Raw genomic sequence first — 10,468 nt, 5'->3', positions numbered from 1 at the left:
TGCTTTCCATATTTGTTTATACTTGTTTACATCATGAACCCAGTCTGTTTAAAAAGAGGAGGCAACTTCTTCGAGGCATTTTGACTGAAATATGGCCCCTTTTACGAAACTTAGATATGCTTTTAATGTTAAAGTTTACTCATTGCTTTTTATACTATCAAGCACTGAGAATAGTCGAGCGCGCTGTCCACTGACAGCTCTGGTTTAAAAATAAATTACATTTTATCTGCATAACTAGTTAAATATCATGTTCAGAATGAGTTTTTGAAGGTACATTTATTGACAGTAACAAATACTGGAGCTCTCCTATGTATAATGTAAATCTGATATTGTAAGAAAATCTCAGCTATGTAGTCTTCTAAACATGTCAAGATCTATAAACACTTTTATAGCCAGCATATCTATTAAGTGACATAGGTAGCAATAAAATAATGAACAAGAGAACTCGTAGTCAAACATAAAATAGCATGGAACTAAATTCAAATCTATGGGCACATTCATACAGCACATTTTATTATTATTATTAGGCAGTGTTTGCCCTCATGGGCTTCTCAACCTCAAAATGGTGGCAGCCACCTTATACACAAAGGCATTATGAGCCTTAAAGTCTACTATGTCTACATTTCATAACCTTAGCGCAAAAAGTGAATAAGTCCTTCTTTAAGTCAATGCAGTTATCCACTTCTTGCATTGAGGTGACGATTTTGTGCATGTATTCGAAAATAAAGCAGAATGATAACATATAATCAGCTTTTCAAAAAGGAGGGTTTCACAGGAAATTCAAAAATAGAAGTAAATTCAAAACTGCAGAAAAATAAGAAAAAAAAGTTAATATAATTTTAAAGTCATAAATACAGAAAAACAGAAAGAGTAGGTGAGAAAATTGCTGTAAATTTTCTTTATCTCTGTGTCAACATTTTAATCAATTTCATTATTGAAAACAGTCTTTCTTGTCACCTTCTTGTTGTCTTAAAACTTGAAAACTGGCAACCCGGATGATACCGGAATATTTTATCAGTTAGTGAACTACTTTAAAGTGAGAAGCACAATCAAGTTAATGGTACTTATACCTGTTTGTAGAACGATGAAACTGCTTGGTAAAAAATTTTAAGTGCAATTGAAAATCTTGACAATTTTAGGAAAAATTATTCTCATTTTTAATTGCCTTTTATTGGATTAAAGATTGCACCGATTCCACACAGAACTGTCTACTTAACAGAGCAAAGTACTCCAAGCAGAGATTTATAAAGCACTCACCCAAAGATTTATACTTGGCCCCTCACATATGCACACATATAAGTTAGAAATCAATTAACCTGAAGTCCCATTTGCGTTATTAGGTCTGTACCAAGTCTGATCATGCAGTACTGTTCATTCATAAATATTTGTAGGGGTATTTATTTTGAAGGATTCTTTGGTTGGACTAATTAAATACAGGTTCCATTTCTGTATCTGCATATCGAAATCCGCAAATTGATATCCCCCACATAATAGATGTTCTGGCCATTAACCCTAAACTTGCTGGAAACAACTGATTCTGCCTTTGTGACCAGTGTAGATCATGATCAGCCTGCACATCCATGCAGTCTGATCATGATCTGCACTGTTCGCCATTCGGTCAGTATCTTTTTGGTAAGCACACCTTTAACAGATAATGTTACTGTCCAAATTAGAAGATGAATAAGTCAATTATAGAAATTTAGCAAGGTAAGGGTAATAAAAACCACAGACTTTCCATCATTCCCATGATATTGAATGATCTCACAGTACTATACTAATGACCGTAGAAATTTGAGCAAACACCGAAGATTATTTTGGTCTAACCTAATGATTGTAGCTAAAAAAAACCTTTGAAAGTAATGTAGTTTGTTTGAATTAGCAGTTTTAGATAATTATAAAAGCATAAATGTTTTCATAGTGTTTCAAGTTTGTTCATATTTGCTGGCAGTATATCAATGTACTGTTTATATCCACTCCCTCCCCAGTAATGTACCAACTGACAGAAGGGACCTAACAGACTCTCTGTTTAGAAGTCATTTATCATCACCCTGGGACAAATTGTTTATAAAAACATATCTGTGATTGTAGACACTTGACTTCTCTCTCTTAACAACTTTCCAGTTTTTTGAGTCTGGGCTGTGTAGTTCAGACATTGAAGGATCTTCAAAAAGAAATGTTCTGAAGTCTGTAACTTTCAAGTTTTTGATGTTTTATCATTACTTTAAAGATTTCCAAGTTTGACATAGGGTCAAATGCAAAAAAAAAGAAAGAAAAAGCAATTTTGTGGCTGTTTGAAAGAGTTCTTAGATTGTAGAAAAAAAATCTTACTAATTATTAATTAAAAAGAAAAAAGAGCAATGTCTAAGAAACAACTACTTAATTTATCTAGCCTGACAATCAGAAATGTATTGATGGTGGTCTTTATTTTTCTTTTTTGAGAAAAAGCAAAAATGCAGAAAGTTTAAATATGATAAAGCAGAATCTGTGGTGGCTGATGTCTGCCATTTTATGTTGATTGATTAAGAAATAATAAATCTGTTCCTATATTTTATCAGTTAACAAAATATGGGCAGGAGTTTGGATGCGTTTTGCACTCGTGATTTAATTTTTTGCATCCTAACGACTGCCCATGTTTTATTAATTGATAAAATTATTGGAACATATTTATTATTTCGATTCTAACAACGCAAATAATTCGCATTTTACAGTACTACATTTTCAGCGTAATACGTCATTCGGGTCAAATGCTGTTACAATTTACCCCCTATGGTTAGAAAATGTTGCATAGCCAATGGAACGTATAGATATTTGTTCCTTTTTTATCATAATTTCGAGAAGTATTCATAAATTAGTATCTAACAGCTCGCAAACTAATTATGAACAGAATCATCAAATTAGGCAAGTTGACCCTGTGTTACGAGTGACGAGCTTAACTTTTATGTGACGTCACATCATTATGACGTCATACATTATGTCATATATTTATGACGTCACCGCTGAATCATAATTAAGCTAATTGAATTCGCTCGTAGAGATCAAAACGTGTTTTATGGACCTATACATAAGTCAGTATGACTTTTTATTATATTTATGTTTTTGAAATGCTGTTTTCAACCGTTTGGCCCTGGAATAATTTGTATGTAATGGAACTGAAGTAGAATATCTTATGTTATAGGGGGGTGAAATGTAACAGCCAACCATATTTTATCGTAGATTCATGTATAGGCAATTTCGCTGTATGTTTATATAGCAGTTGCTGCGGATCTTGTTAGAATTTAAGTTAAACAAGAGAAAAGTGTTCAATATCCTACACAGAAGACAACAAAAGGTCAAACAAAAGTGACATAGGTTTCTGCTAGATTTTAAATGGATTGCTTATCCCTGAATTTAAACATATTTTATGAGAAAACAGTTTCCTTCAACAAATATAATGTGAAAGAATAAAGTATCCTTTTGTTTGAATTACTACAGTAGAAGGGTGCTGATAAACATACCTAGAGTTTCAAATGACAGAAAATATCAGAAGAACCGGCCAGGGACCATTTGAATTCTCTGAAGTGAGCCTGGATGCTCTTCAGAGAGCGCGTGTTTCCCATATTTAATTAACAGCAATCCGACTGCAGTCAGACTAATTCTTTTTATTGTAACTTTTTTCTGCCACAAAAAAAGTGTTGTTGTTTTGTTTTGCTTGACATGTACTTCAATGTTTTTATGTCTTTAAGTTTCGGATGCAAGAAATTATTTGACTCTTTCTTTAATTAGCATGGCCTATAATTCGATATCTGTACTTGATTTTGGTAGGTCAAACTTTGTTTGGTCAAAATATTTTATTGTAAATATTTTAATCTGTTGATTAGGGCAATAGAGTTATCAGTGTTTTATCACATTTCATATAAGGTCAATATATAAGTAAATGTTTACCTGGTGCCGGAGTGGCTGTTACACTGACATACATTGCCATATAAGCTAATCACCCTACACTGCAGGATTATTGAAGTAGAGTTAAGTGATATGTAATGGTGGAACTGTGATAACCTTTGTGATAAGGTTTGATAAAGTTTTACTCACCTTAACAGTTTTAAGTACACACACATTTCGAGGGCTTGGTGCAAAACTATTGTAAGTGTATATAAATAAAGAACAAGATACAATAGTTTTGCGCCAAGCCCTCGATTTAGGCTTCTTATAAAAATGTTTGAGTGTAAAAGTACCTGTAATTTTGTCACTAAATGCTAACAAATTAGGGATGTGGCTGGAAACTGAAAAATTCTAAGGCACTCCAGGACAGGCCCTGGGGCATGCTCAACCTTTTTGATGTGCTCTATCTTTTTATAGTGTGCAACCTACTTCTTTGACCAATCAGAGTAAGTTATTTTTCAAAAAATGTGGCTTCTTATCCCTGAAGACCAATGTGACTGTAGCAATAATTTTCGAAGAACAGCTCTACATGCTGAAGAGCATCAACACGACTGACTTTGCAATTCTGATTGGTCAGACGTAGATTTCACATTATGTCAGATAGAGTCCATAAAGAGAATTCTTTGAGAAAAAGAAATCCTACGTAAACTATCTACAGTTGAATATCGTTACCTCGATATCGGTTAGCTCGATACTCCGGTTAGCACGATGTGTTTCAGTCGGTCCCGATTTTTCCCTATTATACGCCCGTTTGAAAAACGGGACGTATTATGGGAACGCCCCTGGCGGGCGGGCGGGCGGGCGGGCGGCGTCCACAGACCTTGTCCGGAGCATATCTTCTACATACATGAAGGGATTTTGATGAAACTTGGCACAGTTGTTCACCATCATGAGACGGAGTGTCATGCGCAAGAACCAGGTCCCTAGGTCTAAGGTCAAGGTCACACTTAGAGGTCAAAGGTCAAATTCAAGAATGACTTTGTCCGGAGCATATCTTCTTCATGCATAGAGGGATTTTGATGAAAGTTGGCACAATTGTTCATCATCATGAGAAGGAGTGTCATGCGCAAGAACCAGGTCCCTAGGTCTAAGGTCAAGGTCACACTTAGAGGTCAAAGGATACAAGAATGAAAACTTTGTCTGGAGTATTTCTTCTTCATGCATAGAGGGATTTTGATATAACTCGGCACAAATGTTCACCACCATGAGGCGGAGTGTCATGCGCAAGAACCAGGTCTCTAGGTCTAAGGTCAAGGTCACACTTAGAGGTCAAAGGATACAAGAATGAAAACCTTGTCCGGAGCATGTCTTCTTCATGCATAGAGGGATTTTGATATAACTTGGCACAAATGTTCACCACCACGAGACGTAGTGTCATGCGCAAGAACCAGGTCCCTAGGTCTAAGGTCAAGGTCACACTTAGAGGCCAAAGGTCAGATACAAGAATGACTTTGTCCGAAGCATTTCTTCTTCATGCATGGAGGGATTTTGATGTAACTTGACACAATTATACACCATCATAAGAGGAAGTGTCATGCGCAGTTCTCTTCTTTCGAATTACTTCCCTTTGTTGTTACTATAAATAGCTTATATTGTAACTTTTTCATTACTAGTCATAGGGAAAAATCGAGACCACTTTTCTGTAGTACAATATGCATGCTACATCCAATTTTGAGGTTTATTTTGACCAGTCTCTACCTGGTAAAGATTTTTGTGAGGACTTACAATTTTTTTTTTTTTTTTTTTTTTTTTTTTTAAGATTAACTTCCCTTAGTTGTTACTATAAATAACTTATATTGTAACTTTTTTATAATTGACCGTAGGGAAAAACCAAGACCACTTATCTGTGGTACAACATAGATGTTACTTTCCAATTTTAGGTGTATTTTAAGGTATCTCTACCTGGTAAGGAGTTTTTTTTTGTGGACTTAGAAAAACAAAACACTTAGTTATTACTAAACAACCACAAAGTTAAAACTCCATTTGCAAATACAGGTGCTAGAGTAAAGAAATTTGCTGTGACGGGCGTATATTGTGACATTCTTGCACTCTTGTTTATCTTAATGTAATTATTTATCATTACCTCGATATGATTAGCTGGACATTTTGTTTAGCTCGATGAGATTTTTCACTCCCGTCAACTTACCTGTATTGTTTTAACACCTGGATTCGTCGATATCACAGCTTGTCAAAAAATATCCATGTTATTTGTAAGGTGTGAAAATCAAACTATTGTTGTGCGGCGATGTATCAATCATATTCAAGTTAGTTTGTAAGTGTTATTTAATCTTTAATCCAATTTAAATGTCAGGAAGTTTGCATTTAATTCCCAATAATTAGTTTAAACTGTATTTATTTCCACAAATTGTATATACAAACATGAGTACTATATTTAAATTAACAAAGTTTGATAAAAAGACATACATCAATCAAAATAGTACAAACAAACAAAGAAATTTTCAATCGAATGGATTGGAAAACAAGCTACTTAAAACTTATATGAATTCCGCTCCATGAATTCCAAATAATTAGTGTTATAAAACACCATGCAAGCACGTCTGACACAAGTACAAAGTAGTCCCAGATAGTCGATATCGTTACGTCGAACTTCGGATACGTCGATGCAATTTTTACAGTCCCTTGAATATCGAGGCAACGGTATTCGACTGTATAATGAAGGATTAATTTGATCAACGTACTTTACCTAAGAAATGATTTGGATAAAACAACACTTGTTTTATATCGGTTAAAGATTTACATTGACAATTAGGAAATCAATCTTTAGATGAAATTCATTAAAAGGCATTAAAATTTTGTAGAATTATTTTTACCTCCCTTTTTGAATAAAATGAATTCGAAAAGACAGATAATTTTAAACATTTCTTTTGGTTCACATTATTGAAATAACCAGTGAAACCTATGAAACAGAAGTATAAAACTAGATATTATTTTGAAATTGAACTAATTACCTATATTTTAAGCATTTTCATATTAAAGGGAGGTAATTACAAAGTGTTATAAAGAAAAAAAAAACAATAGGAGAAACATTTCTAACAGGGATCTTTCAATATATAATGAACCTGATTATTCGTTATATATACCTCTAACAGAATGTATCAATTCTGAAAAAAAAAGTCATTAAATGTTGCTAAAATGTGATTGACTGCCTTTAAGTGAGAAGAGTTGTCCAATCTATGAATGCAAAGACATTCACCATGTGAGAGTAGATTCTCTCTGACTTTCTTCTATGAGAGCAAAGGCATTCACCATGTGAGAGTAGATTCTCTCTGACTTTCTTCTATGAGAGCAAAGACATTCACCATATGAGAGTAGATTCTCTCTGACTTTCTTCTATGAGAGCAAAGACATTCACCATGTGAGAGTAGATTCTCTCTGACTTTCTTCTATGAGAGCAAAGACATTCACCATGTGAGAGTAGATTCTCTCTGACTTTCTTCTATGAGAGCAAAGGCATTCACCATGTGAGAGTATATTCGCTCTGTGAGAGCAGAGTTTCTTCTATGAGAGCAAAGGCATTCACTCTGTCAGAGCAGAGTTCTTAGCTCTATAAGAGCAAAGGCATTCACTCTGTGAGAGCAGAGTTCTTCACTCTGAGAGCAAAGGCATTCAACTGTGAGATCAGAGTTCCTTCTATGAGAGCAAAGGCATTCACTCTGTGAGAGCAGAGTTCTTCACTCTGAGAGCAAAGCCTGAAAGGCATTCACTCTGTGAGAGCAGAGTTCTTAGCTCTATGAGAGCAAAGGCATTCACTCTGTGAGACCAAGGTTCTTCACTCTGAGAGCAAAGGCATTCACTCTGTGAGATCAGAGTTCTTGGCTCTATGAGAGCAAAGGCATTCACTCTGTGAGATCAGAGTTCTTGGCTCTATGAGAGCAAAGGCATTCACTCTGTGAGAGCAGATTTCTTCACTTTGAGAGCAAAGTCATTCATTCTGTGAGAGCAGAGTTCTTAGCTCTATGAGAGCAAAGGCATTCACTCTGTGAGAGCAGAATTCTTCACTCTGAAAGCAAAGGCATTCACTCTGTGAGAGCAGAGTTCTTCACTCAGAGCAAAGGCATTCAGTCTGTGAGAGCAGATTTCTTAGCTCTATAAAAGCAAAGGCATTCATTCTGTGAGAGCAGAGTTCTTCACTCTGAGAGCAAACTGAAAGGCATTCACTCTGTGAGAGCAGATTTCTTAGCTCTATAAGAGCAAAGGCATTCACTCTGTTAGAGCAGAGTTCTTAGCTCTATGAGAGCAAAGGCATTCACTCTGTGAGAGCAGATTTCTTAGCTCTATAAGAGCAAAGGCATTCATTCTGTGAGAGCAGAGTTCTTCCCTCTGAGAGCAAAGCCTGAAAGGCATTCACTCTGTGAGAGCAGATTTTTAGCTCTATGAGAGCAAAGGCATTCACTCTGTGAGAGCAGTTCTTAGCTCTATGGGAGCAAAGGCATTCACTCTGTGAGAGCAGATTTCTTAGCTCTATAAGAGCAAAGGCATTCATTCTGTGAGAGCAGAGTTCTTCACTCTGAGAGCAAAGCCTGAAAGGCATTCACTCTGTGAGAGCAGATTTCTTAGCTCTATGAGAGCAAAGGCATTTACTCTGTGAGAGCAGAGTTCTTAGCTCTATGAGAGCAAAGGCATTCACTCTGTGAGAGCAGATTTCTTAGCTCTATAAGAGCAAAGGCATTCATTCTGTGAGAGCAGAGTTCTTCACTCTGAGAGCAAAGCCTGAAAGGCATTCACTCTGTGAGAGCAGAGTTCTAAGCTCTGTAAGAGCAAAGGCATTCTCTCTGTGAGAGCAGAGTTCTGCACTCTGAGAGCAAAGGCATTCACTCTGTGAGCGCAGAGTTCTTCACTCTGAAAGCAAAGGCATTCACTCTGTGAGAGCAGAGTTCTTAGCTCTATGAGAGGTGTTGATGTATGAGAGCAGTGGTGTTAACTCTTGTGAGGTTGCATAGAAGCTTTATTGCCATCACAAATAAACTTATCATTATAACCATTAAACTGATCACAAAAACACAGTAATGAAATACCTGTATGATACAAATTTTCATCAAATTCATGTATTAAGATAAGTTTAAAGGGTCAACATATTGAATGTAGGTACTGTAATTTACCCTGTTAAATGAAGGCTGACCTATTGTTACACTAGCATGAGACAGAGGCGGCCACCTAGATACAGTGTTGTTATATATTATCTAATACAAACATATTTATTTCAAATTTGCGACACCAGGTCTGACATCAGGTCTGTGTGGTCACACTATAGGGATGTAGATTATAATTAAACATTATGAACTTCAGATCATGTTTCACTGAGGTTTGATACAGTAGATTTTTTTCAGTGTTAATTTCAGTTTAATTTGTCCGGTTAAATATCTGATATACCTGTATGTAAGTTGATACGGATGCTCTAAATGTTTGCAAACTGTCCACCCAGTGATATTCAAAAGAATAAAAATTCTATTGTATCACAGAATGTTTTTACTTCATTATATGATTGGGTACATTTTTCTGCCTGAAAAAAATTTCTGATTTTTGCCAAGATGTTGTAAAACTGATAAAACAGAGATTTTTTTTTTATTCTAACAGAGTTCAATTCTTTTTTCCATTAACACAGAAGGAAATGAAACATGAAAAATGAAACATGTATGACCATTGGGTTTGACTTTCTAAGAGATACTGTTATGATCTTAAATTTGCTGCATGATGTCAGATTCATTATACTATGTGATGAATGAAGATACTTTTCATCATAAAATGTTTTATGAGCATGTTGGGATATTGCATTTTTTTTCATGTTATAACATCTGCTGAAACCTGAGGGATTGGTTGGTGCCCAAACCAACTGTTCCAGCATAAAACATGTCAAAAAGCTAAATTAAATAATAACTATCTACAAACTATCATTTCCTTTCAAGCTAGCTTGGATGTTATCCAGCTGGCTTACAGAATGTCGGCCATTCTACCCAGATGCCCGCTTATGCCTGCATGAAGCCTGGAGGGGCACTTTGGGTCTTCCTCCACAATCAAAAGCTTGAAAGTTGCCACATGACCTATATAGAATGGTGTTATAATGAGCTCCTTGTTGACTCTCATTTACTCTCTTATTAAAACATCCCCCGGAAAATGACAATAATAGTAGTTTTATGCTAGAATGAAAATTGTCATGGTTTATAATTTAATATACCATGGTTCATCAGGCTAACACCCTTGTGCATCTGAACTCTGAGCAGCCGTGTATCAGATGATTTACAATGTGTTAGGCTTGTCCATTTAAGGGTTAGCCTTACTTTTTGAGAGAAAACAAAATCAAACAGCACCAAATCATGACAAGAAAACTTTCTTTTTCACACGAAAATTGAACAGCATATAAAACATGTATATTACCCTACAAAACAAATCGAGGGCTGAGCGCGAAACTATTGTATCTTGTTCTTTATCTGTATACAGTTACAATAGTTTCGCGCTCAGCCCACGAAATGTCAGTCTACAGGTATCTGCATTGAATTCTGGAAAAGGCTTGCATTATGGGGCCACAATTTCA

General features: G+C 35.6%; 1 protein-coding gene across 5 annotated transcripts in view; it reads left to right on the top strand.

The window, feature by feature from the left end:
* The window catches only part of LOC123534907 (uncharacterized), a 233,292-nt gene that overhangs the window by 176,549 nt on the left and 46,275 nt on the right, over window positions 1-10,468 (top strand). The gene's annotated exons all lie outside the window — the stretch shown is intronic.

Source organism: Mercenaria mercenaria, chromosome 15 (genome assembly GCF_021730395.1).
Source record: "Mercenaria mercenaria strain notata chromosome 15, MADL_Memer_1, whole genome shotgun sequence".
Lineage (NCBI taxonomy): Eukaryota > Metazoa > Mollusca > Bivalvia > Venerida > Veneridae > Mercenaria > Mercenaria mercenaria.
The sequence above is the reverse complement of the archived record's forward strand: the minus strand, read 5'-3'. Positions and strand labels throughout refer to the sequence as shown.